The following is a 23198-nucleotide window of genomic DNA, read 5'->3' on the forward strand; positions in this document are numbered from 1 at the left end:
TCAGTTGGCACAGAACCCAACCACTGCCAGACCTTCCACATATACCAAGTATTATCCCAAGGACCTGAGATGCCTTTGTTCAGACCTTTGCCCCAGACCTTTCACACGTTCCCCTTCCACCATGTTTCATTGCTGCACCCCCCAGTTCAGTGGATGGTTGGGCATAGTCTAGCCTCCTAATATATCTTGTTGATTGACTAACTGATCTTTGGATACTTTAGTAGTCTGGGTTTTCCTGTGGTGGCACATGGATGCCAAGCAATCTGTACCTTAGGAGATGGGTTTCAAAAATGGCTGGAAGAGAGGCAGCTAGGTAGTGAAGTGGATAGAACAGTGATACTAGAGAAAGGAGGACGCAAGTTCAGATTTGACCTCAGACATTTGATATTTACTAGTTATGTGACCTTGGGTAAGTCACTTTACCCCACTGTCTCCTCCCTTCAAAAATCTTTTAAAAAAAGAAATGGTTGGCATCCCAGTGTGCTGGACTGAGCTTGGGACTTGGAATCAGGAGAGAAGGAAGATCTAAAGATTATCCAATCTCTTGTGTGACCTTGGCTAAGTCACTTCCCCTTTGCCTTAGGCTCCTAGGGTGTATTCTGAAGGTTATTTTCCCAAGTCAAAATCTGACTTTAGACATTTATTAGTTGTAGGATACTGGGTAAGTCACTTAACCTCATTTGCCTCAGTTTCCTCATCTGTAAAATGAGCTGGAGAAATGACAAAGCCAGTTGAGGCTCTTGGCTCAGACACCCCCAAATGGGGTCACAAAAAGCTAGAACTGAAGATGACAACAACAAAAACAATATATCTCAGGTCACTACACATAGAGGTCATTACATGACGTTGGGGCCACTTTCTTTGACCCAAGCCAGGCTGCAGTCATTCTGTTGGCCATGGAGCCATTCCCACCTCCTTTCCATCCTGGGAGGCCAATCCCAAGAGTCCCATCAGTCATCTCCAGCCAACCATGAGGAGGTTAAAGAGGGAGAGAGGAGAGTATTGGAGGAGAGGCCATGGCTCTCCTCTTTCCTGAGTCTTACCACACCATTGTGTTTGATGGAAGAAGCAAGAAGAAACTTGATGTCAGGGGACCCGGGTTCACTTCTGACCTCTGCCATCAAGGATCTCAAGAACGAAACGTCCAGGGCCTCTCAGCTACCATTTAGTCTAATTCCCTTTTACCTCCCTGTCACGTAGCCTCTACTTGAAATCTGCAAGGTGGGGGGTGGGGGGGGAGAAGGCATCCAGAGGCAGCTCATTCCACTTGAGGAAAAAGATTTAATCAGGAGGATCTGCCTCATGACACCTTCCCCCCCATCTATGCTTTCTTGGGTCAAAAGTTTTCTCCCCATGATGGTCCTTTAGAGCCTTCCAGTTCCTCATAAAACATAGCTGCCCTCTCCAGGCCATCTCCATCAGAAGTCATCTCATTCAATCTCCTCATTTTTACAGATGAGGAAATTGAGGCTTGGAAAGATTGGGTTACTTGCCAAGCCCACTGGACTTTCAACCTTTCATCCTTGAACCTCTTCTCCCTGCAGGATCATCATTACAGGTCTTCCTTTCCTAGTTCTGTGCTTTGGAACTGCCTCTTCCCCAGCTGCCTTCCAAATTCAGTTCAAATGCTCTCTTCTTTCCTGTACCCCCCCCCCAACATCTCTTCTCTGGGATTACTTCCTACCTTCTCTGTACATATCAGAACATACAAGGTATTTACATGCTGCCTCTTCCCCTTTCCTTGAAGGTAGAGAACTATCCTCAACATTGAAAATCATACCAAACACACAGTAGACAATTAATAGATGTTGGGAAAGCTATTTTCTAATTCAATGCTCTCTCTCTCTCTCTCTATATATATATATATATACACACACACACACATATATATATATATACATACACATACACACATGTGTGTATGTGTATGTGTATGTGTAAACTGAGGCCCAGGGAAATTATATCTATGACTATCTTTATATATATGTCAGTCCATCTATCATCTATCAATCTATCTATCATTTATCTATCATCTGTTTGTCTGTCTGTCTATCTGTCTGTCTATCTATATCTATCTATCTATCTATCTATCTATCTATCTATCTATCTATCTATATCTATCATCTATCTATCTATCTCTGTCTGTCTGTCTGTATATCTATCTGTCTGTCTGTCCATCCGTCCGTTCATCCATCCATCTATCTATCTACCTATCTATCTATCTCTCTGAGGCCCAGGGAAGTGCCTGGCCTGAGGCTGCATGGATGGTAAGCATCAGAGATAGTGGGGAAACCAGACCTCTTCTGTCATTATGGGTGAGTTCTACAGCTTTTGTCTTCCTCTAAGACACAGCAGGCGCCTAATCAATGCATGTTGTTACACTGAACGTCTTGGCCTTTGATGCTCTTGGGCTTGGCTTTGTAGCTCAGAGCCTTGCTCTGGGACAGGGCCAGTCACACGGGAGGGCCACACGACAGCTGGCTGGCGCCACTTCCCTTATTGTCCAAGGAGCGTGGCCATGGACCGGATTCTCCATTTGCATGTGACAAATGAGGGGAAAAATCTTTGCTCAGGGGACTCTTCCAGGACAATTTTTAAATTCCTTGGCAAGACGACATGAAGATACAAATGAGTCCCTGTCTCAGGGAGGGTGCTCGACGCTGAGCCAAAGGGAAAAAAGCCACGTTCCTCTTGACATTATCATCATCAATATGCTAACTGACATGGCTCTAGCTCGTTAATGCCAGCAGATGGCTTTGCCCACATGGCCTCTTTGGAGTCTCTGACCCAAGGCACGGGGTGGATCATTATTATCATCATCATCATCATCCCTAGAATTATCATCATCACCACCTGAAAGATGAGGAAACTGAGGCTCTGGCAATTTGTTCAAGGTTACGCAGCTAATGTCAGAGACTGGATCTGAACTCAGGTCTTTCTGGCTGCAAGCCCTCTCTACACTATACTCAGCTGTCTCTCTAATGTCTCTTCAGAGCTACAGTGCCCTGTGGCTCAATCCCTGACCCCAGGCTGTTCACAGTCTGGTAGATGATTAAGATACCAGCAGAGCTGACTATTATTTCCTACTTCACCTGGTGAACTCATTAGTGGGGCTCAGTGGGGTATGAGAAGGGCCCTCACTAACTGATGGGGAGAAGGGGAGATCCAGCAAAGACTTTCCTGGAATAGATGGTATCTCAACTGAGCTTCATTACATGGGTAGGAACTTAATAGCCAAAGAGAAGAAAGGAAAGTATTCCTGGCAAAAGGACCAACAGGGAATCCAAAATGTGCATGTTGTGAAAATTGTATGTGTGTGTGTGTGTGTGTGTGTGTGTGTGTGTGTGTGTATGTGGAGAGAGAGAGAGAGAGAGAGAGAGAGAGAGAGAGAGAGAGAGAGAGAATTATTCATCTAGGAGTAATGTGAGATAAAATGGAACAGGTAAGACGCCACCAGATTGTGGATGGCCTTGAATGGCAGACAAAGAGCTCTGCAATTGAATTGCAAAGTAAGAGGGAGGTGATGAATATTCTAGAGCAGAAGAGGGATGTATGATAACAATATCTATTAATACAGTAATTAATGATAATGAACAAGGGAAACTGTTTTGTGTATTATGAGACTGGATTATCCTCTTTCATCCGTTTTGGAAATGTGATGGTCATCCCCAGGTCCAAGCCCAACACAGATTAACCTTTAACTTGCTCTGTTTCCCTGACATGGGCCAGTCTGAGTTTCTATGGACATCCTGGTGACTTTTTCCCCCATATCGGTGGCTGATCTATTGTAGGGAGACTTTGGGTTTCACCTTCCCACAGTTCAGAACGTCCAAATTCAAGTGCTCCCCAATGTCAGTCTCCCAGCAGCAGGGCCTACAGGAGCACCCCACTACCCATTATACCCAGCAGGAACATCAGACTGGGGAAGAGAGACCTGAGAAGAGAAATTCAGGGAGGAGATTGGACTAGATATCAAGGATCTGTCTTGGAAATGGAAATACAAAAGAGATGATGGCACAGAGAAATATGTCACAGCTGGGGCAGACAGAGCTCTCAGAGTTGAGTGAGAAAGAAATACGAAAATACTACCAAGTTTTTGGATCTGGGAGACAAGGTGAATAAAGTGAATGTAGCCCTCCCCTCCTGGGCTCCTATCTCCCCTAACCCCACCACCCCTAGACACTCCCCACTCCAGTCAAATTGAAACTTGCTGGTCTTCCTATTTAGCATCCCATTTACCATCACCATGCTTTTGCATAGAATGCCATGAATGCCTGGCAGGCATTCCTCTTGGACTCCTTAGCTCTTGTCAGGCTTCAGTTCAGATACCTCCTCTTCCAGATGACCTTTCTGGGTTCCCACAGTTGTTAGTCCCTCCTCACTATATACTTTTCTCTTCAATCAGCACAGGAGCCCTACTTTTGGAGTTAAAAGACCCAAGGTTCAAATCCTGCCTCTTATGGAAACTTTTACAAAATGCATCGGTGATTTCTGCTGGAAGACTTTCATCTCTGCTGTTTGACACTGGAAAGGTCAGATCCCCAATTTCTCCAAAACTGATGTCACCTCTAAAACAATTGTCCCTAGTGATTCCATAATGAAATATTTCCCCTTTGAATAAGCAAAGAAGAGCCGAGGTTTTAAAGCAGAAAAAGCAGAGAGACTTCTGCCAATCATCCCGCATCGCTGTCCTGGCTGAAGGGATGCTGGAACACCTGGCCAAGGCGGTCAAACCTCAGAGCGGCCCCTCAGGGAGGGAGTCATGGGGGTCCAGTGACTTGACTCACTTCGTAGAGATGCTTTACTCAATGAAGAACCCAGTGGCTGCTGAACAGTCGGGCGGGCCTAGCTTAGACGGTGGCCCCCCAGTAGTTCTACAGTAGCTGCCCAACAGCCAAGCAACTGCCCAGTTTAATCCAGCAGCAGCCAAGGCCAATGAGGATCCAACTGAGCAGCTGAGCAACCTGTTTGACCTAGTCGAGCTGTAGATTGACAAGTCCAACAAAGTCATCACATCCTAAGAGGAGCAAGCTTGGAAAAAGAGAGGAAACTGAGGCTGTGCTGTCCTCTGGCAGTGAGTTGCTTTGGATATATGGATATAAAGAGGTGCTATATGTGTCCCCCACTACCACTGTACTTTAAAATTCATGCCTACTATTCCCCCCATATGCTCTGTATAGATTTCTTTGATGACATACCCCAACCTGTGGGGGGGGAGGAGAATGCTTTATGACTACTGTTCCTGCTATGCCATTTGAGCAAATGTCTTCCCTAAAAAAACCAAAACAAACAAAAAATGGGGGCTTATAAATGACAAAGTTGAAGGATAATCATCCACAGGATTACTCCCCAGAAACTTCAGAGAATTAGTAGCTGCCCCTCTGGTGATCCAACTCAGCAGGGCCAGAGTAAACTGGGGGAGAAATATTTATACCCTCTAATTGCCCATTGCAGCCTAAAAATGATACTTAGCTCTAAAAGACTCTGCAAGGTTCTGTCAAGGCTTCAAATTCAGGCTCAGTGATGGTCTGAGTCTGCCCCCCAGAGATCCAGTCTAGAAAAGTATTTTCGTTGTTCTGTCATTTCAGTCATGTCCAACTCTTGATGACCCCATCTGAGTTTTTTTTTTGAGAAAGATACTGAAATGGTTTGCCATTTTCTTCTCCAACTCATTTTGCAGATGAGGAAACTGAGGCAAACAGGGTTAAATGACATATCCAGGATTGCACAGCTAGTCTGAGATTGGATTTGAACTCAAGAAGATTAGTGTTCCTGACTCTAGACAAGGTGTTGCTATCCACTGTAGCATTTTGCAAACTGAGGCCCAGATTTGCTACTTTAACTTGCAGGTTAGGACTTTTAAAGGGAGCAAACAGAGGCTGGAATATGCCCAAGATTGCATGCATGATATGTGGCAGAGATAGGATCTGAACCCCACTTTTCTGATTCTTAGCCAAATGCTTGGGACCCTCTGGAGGAAGAGACTCACCTTCAGGACCTACCTCATGGCTGCTCGTGGGAGTCAGGATAAAAGGAGGATTAAATGAGTTACCATGTCTAGTTTGCAGGCTTTAAAGTGAGAGAAAGATGCTAGTTATTACCCTTATTGCTGCAGGTGAGAAGGAGCCAGGCTGAAACGACTTTAAACAAATTGGCATCATCTGTGCTTTTATCCCAACTCTGTCAAGGTCCTAGACATCTGCATGCATATCACGAATTGAGGTTTTCACATTCAAAGATGGGTTCATTCACAGGGGGAGAACAAGCAAACTCCCAGGGATCCCTGAGGCATGGGGACCTCTTCCAGCCTTGAAGTAACCAGTCCATCTTTTTTACTCATCTTTCTTCATGGCATCCTTGACATGGCTTGAGTAATTGGGTAACTCCTGGTTTCCAACAGGCTTCTGTCTGCTTGCAGCCACCATATGCATCTTTCCACTAGTCTTTGGGCAGCTCTCAGGCCCCCAGTCTTTCCAGATGTGATGTCTTATGTCTGTCTGTCCTCCCTATCATGGAGCTGACACTTGAAGAGCATCTGGAGAAGATAGAATTAGGAACAGCAGCCAGAAGACATTGACAGGCTCAGTCTGGGCTGGAGGCAGTGGCTTTTTGGGGTGTTGATGGTATCAGTTTTCAAGGTGTCCCAAGAAGGAGTGGATGATCTGAGACTGTAAAAAACTCAATAATGGACCCGAGGGAAGCATTTGGTATTTAGAGTTCTTCTCAACACTATCTTTGCAGGTGCCCTCAGCCACAACTTTCCCTACAAAGGACAATTGATTCTATGCATTTGGGACAGGCTATCTGCCCTACCTGGACCCATTTTCTCCCTATTAGAAGTCCTTGACTTCCTTCAAAACTGACTCAAACCAACCCCTGGGCTAGACCCTTCTCCTCTACAGCTACCTCCCATTTACTCTCCATCTTCCATGTCCCTATTTATTTACATGCTCTTTTCTTGAGAGCAGGGACTCTTCTTGTCCTTTTTTTGGTGTGTATATCACTTAGAAGTGTCTGGCCCTTAGGGGCAGCTAGGGTGGTACAATGGATAGAGCACCAGCCCTGGAGTCAGGAGGACCTGAGTTCAAATCCGACCTCAGACACTTCATAATGACCTAGCTGTGTGGCCTTGGGCAAGTCACTGAACCCCATTGCCTTGTAAAATCAATCAATCAATCAAAACAAGTGCCTGACCCATTCAAAAGAGCTGAACGAATGCTGGTTGGTTGTTCGATTGATTAACTTTCCAAAGGCCTGTGTAAAATTGGAATAAGAATAATCCCCATGTGGTAGTTCAGAAAGTGGCTCGTCCTAATTTCTGTTTTTCTTTTCTGTTTCGCCCTCACTCAGTCTGATTCTTGCTTCAGGGTCTCTTTTCTGTCCAGGGGTCTCCTAGAATCAGACATACATCCTGGATCGTCACCCTCGTTCGGACTTTTGTCCTGCCACTGGACTACATGACTCTGGAAGTAAGAGTGAGGTTGATAACATTTTGCAGCTCTGCCTCAAATCCAATTCATATGCAAGTCAAGACATCTGCCTGTGATGTCACTGGTCCTCTCTGAAATTGGGGCATGAACAGCAGCAGCAATTGCAGAAGATCCCTTCAAAGATGTCTTCGCAGCAATGGCTCCTATGGGTAGCTTTGTTTGAAGACTCGCGATTGGTAACATCAGGTGAGGCATCAAAAAGGGAAGGTCTGGACAAGCTAAAGGTGTTCATCCTCCGCAGGGAGGAGACATAAGTTCAAGAGGGATCTCTGATAGATGGTGAGGTCCATTAGACATCCCTCTTTGTGGAGGCCGTTGGGTCAACCACATCAAACTCGGCCTCCTGGCGGAAATCTGGGACAGCTCGAAAGAGCTGGGTTTCTCTATCCCCAGGGGAAAAATCAGGAATTCCAATCTGCCATTCTCTTCTTTCTCTTTCCTCTCTGTGCATCTCAGTCACTGTCTCTCCCTCTCTGTCTCTGTCTGTCTCTCTGTCTCTGTCTCTGACTATCTCTCTGTCTCTCTGTTTCTCTGTTGCTCTGTCTGTCTGTCTGTCTGCCTCTCTGTCTGTTTCTGACATTCTGCCTCTCTTTCCCTCTTTCTTCTCCCCTCATCCCCATGCTCAATCCATCCTTGAGCCCATTTTTCCAAAAGGAAAGCTTATCTACTATTCTTGGCGAGACAAAATTCTGGCGGGGAGGGGGTAGGTGTTTGTTTTCAGAAAGAAAACAATGGTGAAAGAAAGCCCCCCCCCCCCAGTCTCTGGTGTGGCCAGGCCGGCAGGGGGCTTGTCGTAATTTTCATCTTTTCCCCAATGGGGATACAATAGAGAATGCCGAGCTCTTAGAGGTGAACAAAGCTGTTCTTTGGCATTGCCTAGTTGGAGCCGGCCTACAACCTGTGAGGTACGCGCCACTAGTTACTATTTTACAGACGTGGACACGGAGGCGGAAATGTCTGGTCATGGAGAATGTGGAGTGAATTTGCACTCACCCAGACTCCAGGCGGGCTGTGGCCTGCTTCTCTGGGTCCAGAGAGGGGGCCAAAGCAGGCCCCCAAAGGAACAGTGCTCGGAGAGATTCAGGAAGGCAGCCCTACCCTGCTGAAAGGCCTGGTAGCCTGAGACCCCAGCATTGGTTTCTTATCAGTGTGTGAAGGGAGGCCTGGGCTTTCCTTGAGGCCACTTCACAAGCCAAGTCACCTACCTTGTTCTGTTCAGAGACAAGGTGGCCTTAGGGTTGGATGTTTCATGGAGAACTGAGCAGCTAGCATTTTAGCTAGCACCCTGGGCCGGCCCCACGCAGATTACTGAAATAGCGGGTGGGGCCCCTTTCCCGGAACCAGCCTGCAGGAGGGGAGATTAGGCCCTGGACAGAAGAGCTGGGAGGGAGGGTTAGAGTCCCTTAAGCCCCTAGCCTATTCGAAGCCCGGAGAGGGGTGACCTGTGTAAAGTCACACAGCAGATGACTCCAAAAGTTGGGCTGCTCTCTCCAAACTCAATGCTTTCTCCTGAGCTCTGCCGGGGTGGGGTGGGGGGCGGGGAGAGAAGATCCCAACCCGGCAGGCAGGCCCACACGAGCCTTGATGGGTCAGTTTGGACCTGCCCCTTCCTCATGCCACCAGAGCCAGGGAGCCCCAAACCAGTCTGTTGGGTTACTTGAAGCTTTTCTTTAGCACCAGAGTCTATACCAAGAGAATCTCCCCCAGGGGATGAGGAAGACTGTGTTGTTTTAACATTTCCAAGTTGATGTAGGTAGCCCTGAAAAGTCCCGCCCATCCTGGGCGCCTTCCAGATGTCCACAAAAGGCCCATTGACAGGGGCACAGGGTGCTGCAGGCCACGAGACCCCCTGATGCCAGGCCAGGCCAGGCCAGGGCACAGGCCGGGCCATAGGTAAGGCCTTCCAGAGGGTGTCTGGGCTCTGGTGAAAGAAGCTGGCCCAGACTTAACCACAGTCACACAGGGAGGAAGTGTTGGAGGTGAGATACGATTCTAAATCCAGAAACTTTCCAGGACTGGTTGGTCTTATCCACAGTGGATAGAATTCTGGGTGTATAATCAGGAAGACCTGAGATCAAATTGGTTCTCAAATACTGGCTATATGACCCTGGTCGAGAGGTTTAACCTCCTCATGCCTCAGTTTCCTCAGTTGTAAAATAAGGATAATAATTGCCTGTATTTTCAGCATTGTCATGAAGATCCAATGAGATATTTGTAAACAAGCGTTCATTACGATGTTTGTAGTTCTGCTATTGCTAGTTTTGTTATTATTCTTATTTCTGCTGTATCTAACTTCTAGCTTACTTGGAATCACGACTGGGAGAGCAGCTGCGGGAGACCCTGCCGGCTTACTGGTCCTGTCCACTCTCACTTCACTGAGTGGTTACTGGTGGTCCAGTGAGGGGCAGGGCAAAGGCCCAAGTTGCCCAGCAAGCCAGAAGTTGGGTTTGGGGCCCGAAGTCAAAGCTCTGGGTCACTGAAGGGTGCTGGGGAATGGAATCAGAATTCTAGAATCTGAAAGGTGGAAAGCTTGGCTTGGCGCCATCTCATCCAACCCACACCCCAGTAGGAAACCCTAGATTACATGCTCCAAAAGGAGTGGCTCAACCTGTAGGGAGGAATGCAGGTTTGTGCCAGATATCCAGATTTGGTGGACGGGAATGGGTGAGGGCCTCCCCCAGTTCATAGCCCATGGAGCTCCTAGCCAAACAGGCCTCCTTCCCCAGGGACTGGCCCTCTGGACTCACTCACTGACATTGCCATGAAGCATTGAAAGAGCCTGTGGATCAAGGTGACCAAAGGACCTGGTCCTGGGACCAAAGAGGCTTCAGGCACCTCCTCAAAGGGCCTGAGTTCAGATCTCAGCTCCTCTCTGCCGCCTATATCCCGTGTGACTTTAGGCAAACTTACTTCACCTTCCTGGGCCTCAGTTTCCTCAACTGTAGAATGAGTTAGAGAAGGAAATGTCAAAGCTCTCCAGGATGTCTCCCGAGAAAACACCAAATGGGATCACAAAGTGCCAGACATGACTAAAAATGACTGGTTCTACCAACCTGTGATAGCAGGACCAATGCACCCTGCATTATGTCTTCCCCTGAATGTGGTTACATGGTCAGAAACATCAGGTAACCAAGCCCTAATAGATCCTTACTTTCTGGGCATCATCAAATTAACTAAAACTTTTGGGGAGCAGGGGATGCCTACATATAGCAATTAGGCCCTTCCCAGTCCAAGGTCAGAGGTTCCATTGAGTCACCTGTGGTGAGGTCAGAAGACTGGATGATAGCAATGAGCCTTGTCTTTGGTAAGAATACCTCATAAAGAACAAGGTCTGTTGCCTCTGGGTCTCTCCCACTGCTCCATCAACCCCCACCATTCAACCTTGACATCTCAGGGGTTTCAGGGAAGCTGCCAGCAATGTGAAGGTGAGAAAAGGTCTGAGCCCCTCTCAGCTCCCTCAACACTGGTCCTCGCCCAACCTGTTTTTGATCCTTTTCGAAAGCCAAGAGCCCCAACTTGACCTGAGTCAAGGGCTTTTCAGACCTTAAGGGTCTTGATGGCAGAAAAGCATCAGATGGAACCTCCCCCAAATAATAGGGGAGAAAACAGTTCATTCACCATGCACAGTTGAGCATAGACAGCAGAAATGAGAATAATTCTCAGGGGAGAAACCTTAGAATTAGGGGGATTGGGAAAAGTTCCATGGAGAAGGTGGAATTCCTAGGGATCCTTCTCACCTAAAGGTTCCTTTATAGGCTGAGACAATGAGAGCTCTGACATCCAGAGGTTGGTCTAAGGGTTGCCACCCTGCATCTCCAGCTCTCCCTTGGTGTTCTGAGACACCAGTCCACTCACCTATGATAAAGTGAGCATAATGGATGTTGGAAGGACTGTCTGAGATTTTAAAAGGCTCTTTCATTCAACAAGTCATCAATGACCCACAAAGTCCAACTGATCTCCTTGACCAGACCCTATCTGGTTTACAAGAAATGACCTCACCCTCCTTAGTGCCTCACTGTTGCTCTGGATGAAGGCAGCCTCGTTGTGTCCTCAGCAAAGTGGAGACCAGAGAAAAGGAAAGAGAACTCCCCATAGAAGCCATTATCACTAATGCCATCCTGACTTCAATGAGCACTGGAATCCTATCCTTCAGAGAGGGGCCCAAGCACACCACGTCCTGGATGAGATCAATCACTTTGGTCCCACTGGACAAGATGGAGAGCCACCCTCTAGCTGACTCAGCTTAACCAGAGCCATGTCAGAGGAAAGAATGGAGATAGGGAATGGGGCTGGATACTGAGGAGCTCCCACCCATGCTGGTCAGTACCATCCCTGTCACTTCCACTCTTAGAGAATTACTCAGGGAACTGAAAAGTTACTGACCTGCCCAGGGTCCCACAGCCAGTGTACATCGAAGACGGGACTTAAACCCAGATCTCCTAGATGCCAAGAGCCTAGGTGGCCAGGTCACCACCTTAGACTAGCTAAATGACCTTGGACAAGTCACTCACCCTTCACCAACCTCAGATTCCTCATCTGTAAATGAAGGGGCTGGGTTTGATGACCTCGAAGGTCCCTTCCAACTCTATGTCAAAGATCCCATGACCTTCTATCCAGGAGCCTCTTTGACTCTCAGGATTGAGACTTGACTATTCAATTGTTCCTACAAGGAATACTCAGTAGTTAAGCTCACTACGAATCAGTAGTGGGATGTGGCCGCCTAGTAAGTGAATGAGTTCTCAGGGATCAGACCTTGTCTGGAGGGGCAGCTTCAGTCATGGGCACCTGAGGAGGGCAGCCAGGAGGGATTTGAGGAATTTGGGCATCTGTTGAAGGATCTGGAGTCTTTAATTTTGAGAAGATTTGGGGCACAAGAGGGTTGCCCTCAAATATGTGAAGTGCTGCCTGGGGCAGGATGAAGTGCAAAGGATGGCAGTTGTCTAATTAGGACCCTTCCAAAGGAGAATGGGTCTCCTGGGATTCTCAGGAATGGCATAAAAGGGACAGGTACAGATTGACCTCGAAGGCACTGGCATTCTCAGATTCCTAGGTTATACATGAAGAAGCTGTGCAAGGACAACGGAACTGAATTTAGAGTGACTGGTGGCCCTCATTTTTCTGATGAGGAAGAGGAGGTTCAGAGAGAGGAAAGGAGGGACATGGCCCCGGTCACCCAGTCAGTGACTGCCAGAGCTTGTACTCCAAGCCAGGTCCTCTACCTGTTTGCTCTGGGAGCTGTCCAGGGTCTTACTCCTGGGTGTGGACTAATTGTTGTTGGGTGTAGGGGCAGGAGCTTCATGCAATGAAAACAGCTCCTGCGTCTGCAGAGCCTCCCAGGAAAAGGAAGTCCCAGTGTTTTTCATTTTGCAGATGAGAATGCTGAGGCTCAGGGAAATTCAGCTCAGTGCAAGAGTGGAAGGCAGTGGGAGAAAGGCTCTTTCAACCCAGGGAGCTGGAGAGCTCAAATCCCAGTTCAGCCATATTCTCTTTCCCTGGATGATTTGGAGAACATCATTGAATCTCTTTGGGCTTCAGTTTACTCTTCTGTCAGAGGAGGCAACCTCTGAGGTTCCCACTCTGATCTTGAGCCAGCCTGCTTTGGGGCCAAGGGAGCAGCTGGGTTTTCCTCCATTACCAGCAAGGTTCACCTTCCCAGGGACCAGAGTATCTGTGATACCCAGATTCAGAGTCCACTCCCTTGGCCTGGGTGAGGTAAGCAGAGATAGATTTTTCCTGGACCCCAGCTCTCCTTTTCTTACCCTTTTCAAGGCCCCCCTAAGCACATGCCTGCTGGCCTTAAGCATTACATCCCCCTCCCCGTCTTCATTCTGACATCCTTTCCACAAGCTGCTACGATGTAAAGGTCACTGATCATTTTTCACTGTTGTGGTGATGGTGTCACTCAGGTCTTGATTCATCCCCTCACCAATAAACCATGGCCTGCCCACAAGTGTCCCAGTCATCCTCCTCAGTCACGAGTCTGATCCACTCATTCTACCAGCCTCAAAGGTGCCCACCACCGCTTGTCTCCAACAAACATTCCCTGCCCTTTGGGAAGTCCTTGCCTCCTTGGGCCACTTAGCTACCATGAAGACTGCTGCTCAGGCTCGGTCCGTCCTGTGGCCACAGAGTAGTTATTGCCTAAACAAGCAGCTGAGAGTTAGATAATTTTATGAGACTTACTGTACAAATCACTATGTCCTGATTTACATACTGATTAGCCAAATCACTTTCTCTGCTGGTTTATGTGCAGATTTTACAAACTGATTTATATATTCCATTGTCTTCAGCCATGTGGCAAGTGTGTAACAGCTAGCTCTGGTTAAAGGGACATACTTTTTGTGGTTGTTGTGAGGAGCTAATGAAATAATGTTTTATTTTATTTTTAACATTTATTTGTTTTCCAATTATATACAATAGTAATACGTACCCATCAGTTTTTGCAAGGCTCTGAATTCTACAGTTCCCCCCTTCTCTCCCTGCCAGAAGGCTGTCTGACAGCCTCTACATTGTTTCCATGCCATACATTGATGTGAATGTGTTATAAGAGTAGATATAAACTCCCCTCCACCCCAAGAAGATGAGAAACCTTAAGAATAGAGAGAGAGAGAGAGAGAGAGAGAGAGAGAGAGAGAGAGAGAGAGAGAGACGTACTTCAGTCTGTGTTCAGACTCCAGTGGCTCCGTCTCTGGGGTGAGTTGCTTTCTTTACCATAAGTCCCCCAGAGAAGCTGCTTCACGATTTTCCCCACAGTTACTACTACTACTACTACTACTACTACTACTACTACTACTACTACTACTACTACTACTACTACGACTACTACTACTATGACTACTACTACTACTACTACTACTACTACTACTACTAGCTGTACCTCCACTCTATTCCTCCCCACTCTCATTTATTCTATTCTCTCTCTCTCTCCTTTCATCCTGGCCCTGCCCCAAAGTGTGTTGAATCTGAGTACCCTCTCCCTCGATCTCCTCTCTCTTCTATCACCTACTCCCCCTCCATGAAAGGGACATACGTTTAAGTAAAATCTGATCCATTAACCCTTTCCCCACCACTTTCTGAAGTCTAGACAATCCATAAAACAATCAAGCATGCCCTGATTTGCAGTATTGGCCATTTCAGAGGTATCAAAGTTCACCTGATCCTTTTACAATGGGCTCTCCTAAGCCCACCTCCCATGGAGATTGATCTGAGCACTCCAGCACTCCCCTGATTGTGTTCTAGCCTCCCAACAAATCTACAAGGCATTATTGGCCTCATTTTCTCCATTTCTGAGGCTCAGATTTGTATGTGGTCCCCTCGATAGTGAGCATCTGAAGAAAGTCGAAGCGAGTCACACCATCCATTGTCCCACACTGCCTGCCTTGTTGCCAAATTTGGCCTTATGCGTGTTTTTATTCACATGAGACTTGGTGGGGAAGCTAAAACTGGGCTCCAACGTGACTAGAGAAAAGATGACATGAAGGAGAGGAGGATGAGGCAGGAGAGGTCACGTCTTTAGCTATTTAAAGGTCTCCTCCCTCCCAGGTCAATGAATGCCTCTGGGTCTCAGCGGAGAAGTTAGACTGGTTGACCTCTCTTCCCAGCCCTGCCATTATGACTCTGTGATCGTGTAAAAGCGCAACTGGGTCCCAGGGGTCCTAAGCAGTCAATAACTGGGGAGTCGCACCTAATTATTTTCCGGGAGACTCTAGAGGAGAGGTGCTGACCTCAAGCAACCCGCAAATCTCCCTGGTGTGATCTGAACCAGATTCAAATGTCACTGGGAAAAGCTTCACAACATAAATAAACACACAATATGGCCAATCTAATGTTAAGTTGTGGCTTTGTAAGTTCATATGTGACTGTTTCTGTTAGCATTTGACACCCCTGGTCCATTAGACAGAAGTGAGACACACCAATGGGGAGAAGGAACAAGGAAGATTTCAGGTAGATACAAGAAAACAGAGGACCTTAGATTAGACCTTAGATGAGAAAACTGAGTTACAAAAAGCTGAAGTCGCGCCTGGTGGTAGTGATAGAGAAAGGACTGGATTCAATTTTGATTCCAAATCTGATACTCTTCTGCATCCCACCCTAAAGAGGCTAAAAATTAGAGATCTCCTCATACAGGTGGTATTTAGACAGAGAGTAGAGTCCCACCTTTTAGGATATGAGCCTCAGGTGCAGAAAGGCCTGGATAATCAGAATTTCACCTCCGTCTTTCATGACCCATGGGCAAGTCATGTCCCTGCCTAAGCCTCAGTTTCACTATCTGAAAAATGGAGATGAATTCCAGTTTCATTGCTTTTCTGGCTGTGGGGTTGGAAATGCTGTGTCAGCCTCCCAGGGCCCAGAAAGGCTAAGCCATTGTTGACTCTAGGGGATGCTTTTCCCCAGAAGCCAGGGTGGGACTCTCTTGGGTGGCTGCCTCTTTCCCCACTGTCTCCACTCCTCCAGTCTCCTGCTTAGAAGACAGGTACCTGATAATCCAGAGAAGGACCTGAAATAGCATATTAACTGTAAGAAAGAAACAGCATAGAATTCAACCTTGGGAGGGGGCTCTGCTGCCTTCCCAGGGCCCATCTCTGAGGCATCTACACTGCAGGCTCCTCATAGTCTGTTGGGTTATTGGTCTCATCTCCCTGAAGGGAAGGGTAAGTCACAGAGTTGTACACCCATGACTAGGAGTCCCCTCCAATAAACATAGAATTCAGATGAGGAAACTGAGGCTCAGAGAGGTCATGACCACCCCCCTCCCAAGACCACAAAGGAGGCACGAGGGAAAGTCAGGATTCAAACTCAGATGTCCTGGTTCTAAATCCAGAGTTTTCCTTCCTGTTTTGTCCTGTCTTAGAGTGGGGCAGGATGAAGCCCACTGGGAAGGGGGAAGACGAGCGAAGAATGAGACGCCACAAATCCTATTTCACAGCATTGGTGCTTACCTCACGGGGCCTTTCAGGCCCCCAGCTCTTTCTCCACAGGTGTTCTGGCCAACATCCAACCCAAATCCTTCCCACGTCAGTCTGAGGCCATCCCCAAAGATTTCAGGGAACTTCAGTGGAGGTAAACAGAGGAACAAAAACATCCGGCTGTTCCTTGGGGCATGGGCTAAGTGGCCAGAGGAAACACACGGAAACTCAACTGAACCCCCAGAGAAGCCGTGACATACAAGCCCAACCTGTTTGCTCCTGGCAAACGGAAGCCCCGAATCTTGTCTGTCCACTTTGTGGTGACAAAGGAAGCCTGCAGGTACAGTATTCGCTCCTGGGGCTGTAAGGGACCCATGCTGCTCCAGGTGAGCCATGTGGTGAGTGGCTTCAGGGGCAGACAGGGCAGGACCACTCTCCCTCAGCTCTGGTGACTTCCAAGATGGTCCAAAGCTTTGCCCACCAAACTTGGGCATAGCTAGTTTAAAGAGGCTCCTTATTTGCCTATTTCAAACCCCCCCCCCCAAAAAAAAACCAAACAGAGCCAGACCTATGTTCACATTCTAGCTGTGTCACTCCCTCTTTGGACCCAAGAAGACAGAGCCCGGGCAGTAAATAGGTGGGAAAATTTAGCCCAAATTAAACAGGCCGTCTTGGGAAGCAGTAGGGAAACTCCCTTTCACTGGAGCTGTCCAAGGGGAAGCTGGGAGAACACTTCCTAGGTATGTTGAGATAGAGATTCTATCGGTGGATGAATAAGACTCAATGTTGACTGAGACCCATTCCAACACAGACTGGGGTACTCTGTCAGTTGTGTCACCGTGGACAAACATGTCTCCTCATCTCTCTGGGCATCAGTTTTCCTCTTCTATCAAGTAAAGGTTGGAATCTCTTCCCCAAGAAGGAGGGAGGCAGTAGGCCAGAGGTGTGGGACAATGGAGAACATTGCGTCAATCCATTGTTGACTGTGTTGGGGAGGTTTATTGAATTGTTTTTCTTCTCTTTAAATTCCCCCACAAACTTTTTGTGACAAAAAACTGGGGATCAGATAATAAGCCCCCACCAGTGTGCTTCTCCCATGATTCTTACTTGATACCAAAGAATGATTCTGGGTTTTCACTATGGCAACATAGTTGGTACCAAAGTCCCCACCTGGAATTATGTGTTTTCGTCTTCCAAAAACACACACAGAGTCCAGGGGAGGGTAGGCCCAGGCCTGCCAATCACATCTATTAGAAGTCTTTCAGCCAGAGCCTCCCAAATGTCTCCCATACTTCTGGAGATGCTATTCTTCTCAGTCTTTCCCTCCCCGTCACGACCAATGTCTGCTTGCCTCCTATTACCAACATTGCTGGCAGCAGCTGCTAGTCCAGGGATCATGCTAGGACACCGATTGCTTAATAGAAAACTAAGCCTGAGGATCAAGGGTGGTTCCTGGACTCCTGAGGGAATGTAGCCCCCGGCTCTGAGACCCCCACCTGCAGGTGTGGGTGGCAGTTGAGCGGCCAGTTCCAGAAAACGAGTTACACTACAAACCACTTTCTCTGTCTTGTCTACTCTGGAGAGCCTCAAACCCAAACAGAGAGGGGGTCTTTTAGAAACAAGGCTTTAGATGAAGCCTCCAGATAAAGCAGCTAATGCATGGAGGATTCAGTCCTAAGGGAGGAGCTTGTCTTAGTATTATATAGTCCAACATGGTGTCCTGCTCCAGGAAGCCAAATCCACCCGCTCATCTCCATGGTGAATGTTTATCTGAGTGTCCAGGGGCAAAGCTAAACAGTTGAAAGAAGATGGAATTAGAACTTAATATTTTGTTTGACTTTGAGTACAGCAAGATGGCTAAAATAATATCTCATAAAACGGAAAGTTTCTATTTTCACCAAAATATTTGGGGAAAAGTTCATTTATTTTTGAATTTGGATACCTACATCCAGGAGGCCATGCTCAAGGAAGGGACAGAAAAGGCCAAGAGCTACAACTCAGTAGGAATGAAAATGATAACAGCCCATTTTGTATGGCATGCAAAGGTTGGCAAAATACTTTCAATGGCTAGAGAGGTCTTGGTGAACTTTAAGATTGAACAACCATATTGCTTCATTTTGGGACTCTCAGGAGCCTGGGAGGTTAAGATCCCAAGGGTTAATACCTTTAGTTTTACAGATGAAGAGATAAAAGGGACAATGATTTGTGCACACAGCCAGAGAGGGATTATAACTCACCCACTCCCAGTGTAACTAGATTGTTCTCTGAAATTAGCCCCCTTTGGTCTAAACCATTCCTTCTTTAAAGATTCATAAGATCTTTGGATGGAGAATCACCCAAGAGTTAGGAAGAGCAAATTTCTGTCCCTTTCTGGAGCTTTTTGATCATCTGTGTGACTACAGTCAAGTAATCTCTCATTTCTAAGAGTCTCAGTTTTCTCAGATGCAGAAATGGGGTTCACATCTGTTGAAAGCCCCCTAAATTTTGATTTTGAAACTGAAATAGGATTTTGAAACTGAAATAGGACCATAGAATCAGATTTGGTTGGGGGAAGGCATCAAATCCAACTCCCTTTTTTCAAATTGGGAAACTGGTGAGGGTCAAATGGCTTGCCCATGTTGCCCATCTAGTAAGTATCTGAGATGGGAGGACTCTTCACTATGCCATCTCCTCTCATGTAGGTAGGATGTCCTGCAGACCCTAAGGTGATATTAAAATCACAATCCTTTCATATAATTGGCTGGTCATTGAACATTTTTGACTATGGAAGTTAACCACAATCCCCGAGGCTTTTGATTTCAATATTGAATAATTAAACCATTTCAATATTGAATTCAATATTTTGATTTTTCTGTGGCACCCTTGTGGCTTGGAAAGACAATCCTTCTATGGCAGCATGAAGACACTGGTATAATCACTCATCTCCAAGGACAAAGATTGATTTCTGACTTCAACAGGGTCCTCTTGGCCATCACAATCAAGAGACATGTCTATCTGGCTCCTCAATCAGCAGGCAGCCAGCCAGGTCTGCAGATTTATGGTTCAAGCTGTGGGGGAAGGGAGAGTATGCATAGCTTCCAAAGATCATGCTTTCTCTGCTCCTTTCCTAGGTCAAGCTCAGTCATTAGAATTCTACATCACTGAGATTTTTTATTGATTCTTCTGTTTACCTTGTATAGTTGGGTTTTGGTTGGGCTCACTTCATCTGACATCAGTTTTAGATGTCTTCCCATGTTCCTCTAAATTCCAGTTTCTTTTGGGCCAATAATATTCCATTATATTTACCCACCAACTACCAAGGATTTATTAAGCACCCACTGTATGCAAAGGCAAAAATGAAAATTCTTGCTCTGAAGGAGCTCACATATTAATGAGGGAGACAAGATGTAATATGTAACATCCTATTTGACTTTACTTCAATTCCCACTAGTTCTGAGTCTAGAGGGGACTGGCTGCTACTTTCTTTCTTTCTTTTTTTTTGGCTGCTACTTTCAGTGTTATAGAGAGGAATCCTTTGAATGGTTATCCTCTTACCCACTAGTGGGTTTCCCCTCAGTTAACCTTCCCTCCTTCCTTCTCTCTCTCTCTCTCTCTCTCTCTCTCTCTCTCTCTCTCTCTCTCTCTCTCTCTCTCTCTCTCTCCAATGGTGTCAAGTGACTTGCCCAAGGACAGACAGCTGGGTAATTAATAAGTGTCTAAGGCCAGATTTGAACTTAGATCCTCCTGATTCCAGGGCCAGTGCTCCATCCATTGCATCACCTAGCCCCCCACCCCAGTTAATTTTTAACAAATTATTCCAAAATCTGAGGCAGCTAGGTGGTGTCAGAAGTTGGAATGCCAGGTCTGAAGTCAGGAAGGCTAAAGTTCAAATCTGACTTCAAACACTTACTCAGTGTGTGACCACAGGAAAGTCACTTAACCCCATTTACCTCAGTTTCCTCAATTATAAAATGAGCTGAAAAATGAAATGGCAAAATATCTTTGCAAGAAAATCCTGGATGGGGTCATGAAGAGTCAGACAAAACTGAAATGGCGAAGTAACAACATTTAAACATTAAAAGCATTTCCCACTAAATCAAAGGAGCACTCCCCCCAAAAAAGCATGCGCAGGCAGGAAAGAATAGGCACAAATAAAGCACGATGGCAGCGGAGCGCACATATGGCCAGGATCAGCTTCATCCCACACTGCGCTGTGGCGTTTGGTCTCCATGATGGCTGAGTAGTCCCATTGCTCAGGTGGTTTGGTTTCTTGACAGAGGTGTCTCCCCTGAATAGGCAACTTGACTGGGCTTTCTTTCTTAGAGTACACTGAGTAGATGGTTCAGTGGCTAGAGCACTGACCTTGGAATCAGGAGGCTGGGAGTTTGAATCCAGCCTCTGACACTTACTAGCTGTTTGACCTTGGGCAAGTCACTTAACCCCGATTGCCTCACATCCACAGCCATCTCCAGTCATCCTTATTCACATCTGGGCACTGGACCCAGAGGGCTCTGGAGGAGAAAGTGAGGCTGGGGACTTAGCATAGCCTCCCCCCCCATTCCAATCCGATTCATGTGTTTGTCATGGCATTGCCTCCCAGATGTCACGGTCTTTGAAAATAAAGGACAAACATTCTTACAATGTCTCAGCAATGGGTCTCTTTGCTGTTGAGCAGGGTCCGGTGGATTGCTCTCCTCCTTAGCAGGTTGGGCTACAGCCGCTGTGGGTGGACCGATCCCTCAGCTGCAGAACTGATGTCAGACTGGTCCTCAGAGGCCACTCAATCACTGGGCAGCTGCTGCCAGACTGGGCTGGACAGACCCTTGTTTAGAAAGATGCTTCTGGGGGCAGCTAGGTGATGCAGTGGATAGAGAGCATCAGCCCTGGAGTCAGGAAGACCTGAGTTCAAATCCGGCCTCAGACACTTCATAATTACCCAGCTACCTTGGACAAGTCACTTAACCCCACCGCCTTGCAAAAGCAAAGAACAAAAAAAAAGGGATGCTTCTGAACAAGGGCAGTCCCCTACATGACTCCCTCAGGGCGTGATGTCTCTTCTGGGTCAGTAACCGGAATCCTTGGGCTTGCTTACTGTAGATGGGCTTTCACAAGCTCCGGTAAGTGGCTGGGTGAGGAAATCTCGCATGCGCCTCAGCTGAAGAACTCTCCTTCCCCAGCCTTGGCAGAAGCCACCCTTCTCTGGCCTCCTCATTTCGTTGGCCAGCCGGGACCAACTCTTCATGATCCCGCTTGAGGTCTTGGCTTTCTTGGCAGAAATGCTGGAGTGGTTTGTCACCGCATCATGAAACTGAGGCGAATGGGGCTAAGTGACTTGCCCAGGGTCACACAGCCGGTAAGTGGCTGAGACTGGACTGGGACTCAGGCAGATAGGCCTTTCTGGCTCTCCATCCTCTACACCATTTAGTCCTGGCTCCCTCCTCACCTGGGTTGCTTTGTCATCTCCAGGGAGGAGATGTTCCAATAACCCTCTGGCTCCAGACCCACCTCTCAGCCAGGGCCTCCAGCTGGGCTGCTGCATCTGTCTCAGTTCAGCCTCCCACTGAGGTGCAACTGCTTAGAGACAAAGCTTGTCCCAGGGGCTCATTTATTGTCTCTGGAGATCTCAACCTAAGCTTTGGAGCTAGGCCGGCCTCAGACCCCAGGAGGGGTAAGAAATGCTCTCAGGCTTCTGACCTCTGACTCACTTTCCTTCATATTTCAATGCTGCTATCCTAGATAGAAGTCTCACCAGGGACCTCAATTGCCCCAGGAGAGATAGAAACCCTACCTCAGGGGTGGCTAGGTGGCGCAGTGGATAGAGCACCAGCCTTGGAGTCAGGAGTACCTGGGTTCAAATCTGACCTCAGACACTTAATAATTACCTAGCCACTTAACCCCACTGCCTTGAAAAATCTAAAAAAAAAAAAAAAAAAAAGAAACCCTACCTTAATTGCTTACACTGTTCCTCAGGCGATAAAGCTATAAACGACATTTCTGGGAAACCTAGCACCGATTTCCCTTACTTTGAAGGGGCAGGAACTGCAGAGATTTAACTATCTTCCAGGGTCTAACATTCAGTGAGAAACTGAGGCCTATAAAATAAATGTTTGTCCTTCAATTTGGAAGAAGACCATGACATGAGGGAGGTGATGCCATGACAAGCACAGAAACTGTATCTGAGTGAGGGGGGCTGTGGGGTCATCAGCCTCCCTTTATCCTCCAGAGCCATCTGGGTACAGTGGCCAGAGAGGAATCAGGACTGGAGATGGTCCTGGATGCGAGGCAGTCAGGGTGAAGTGACCTGCCCAAGGTCACATAGCTAGTAAATGGCAATGTTTGAGGCCAGATTTGAATTCCCATCCTCTTGAATCTAAGGCTAATGCTCTATCCACTCCACCCTATATGATACATACATCATAATATAGATATAATATGTAATATACAATATATAGCTGCCCTATATAACAGACATTGTTTTCAAAACTGCCCAGCTTTTCTTTGCTCCCTAGCTGGTTTTCTTTTGTCTGCTGTTGTGCACGTTTTACTTGCCCTACCCACCTTTTGGTCCCCCCCCCCATAAAGAAGGCTATGATTAAGTATGGATATATAAACACAGCCATATATTCACATGTATCTATAGTGTATATATACCGTCCCCTAGCCTCGGGAGAAGTCCCACACGGCCATACATAAATCTCTATAACCATACCCACACGTGTAAGAGCCTTCTATGTTTATTCCCTCTTCACCCACTTCCTGAAGACGGATAGCATCTCCTTCCCTAAGTCCAAATCTTTCCTTCTTTTTAAATGAAGCAGCTCTT

At 47.0% G+C, this 23198-nt stretch overlaps 1 protein-coding gene across 3 annotated transcripts in view; it reads right to left on the reverse strand.

The window, feature by feature from the left end:
* LOC141518655 (anoctamin-1-like) overlaps window positions 1–23198 on the reverse strand; it is a 161167-nt gene that overhangs the window by 102093 nt on the left and 35876 nt on the right. Inside the window, exon 1 of one of the 3 annotated variants that reach the window (XM_074230874.1) lies at window positions 16430–22921. The exons of the other annotated variants lie outside the window; for them this stretch is intronic. The gene's annotated coding sequence lies outside the window, so the exon portion shown is untranslated. Of the gene's footprint in view, window positions 1–16429; window positions 22922–23198 lie in introns of those variants that run through there. 3 annotated transcript variants of the gene reach the window in all.

This window comes from Macrotis lagotis, chromosome 3, assembly GCF_037893015.1.
Source record: "Macrotis lagotis isolate mMagLag1 chromosome 3, bilby.v1.9.chrom.fasta, whole genome shotgun sequence".
Classification (NCBI taxonomy): domain Eukaryota; kingdom Metazoa; phylum Chordata; class Mammalia; order Peramelemorphia; family Peramelidae; genus Macrotis; species Macrotis lagotis.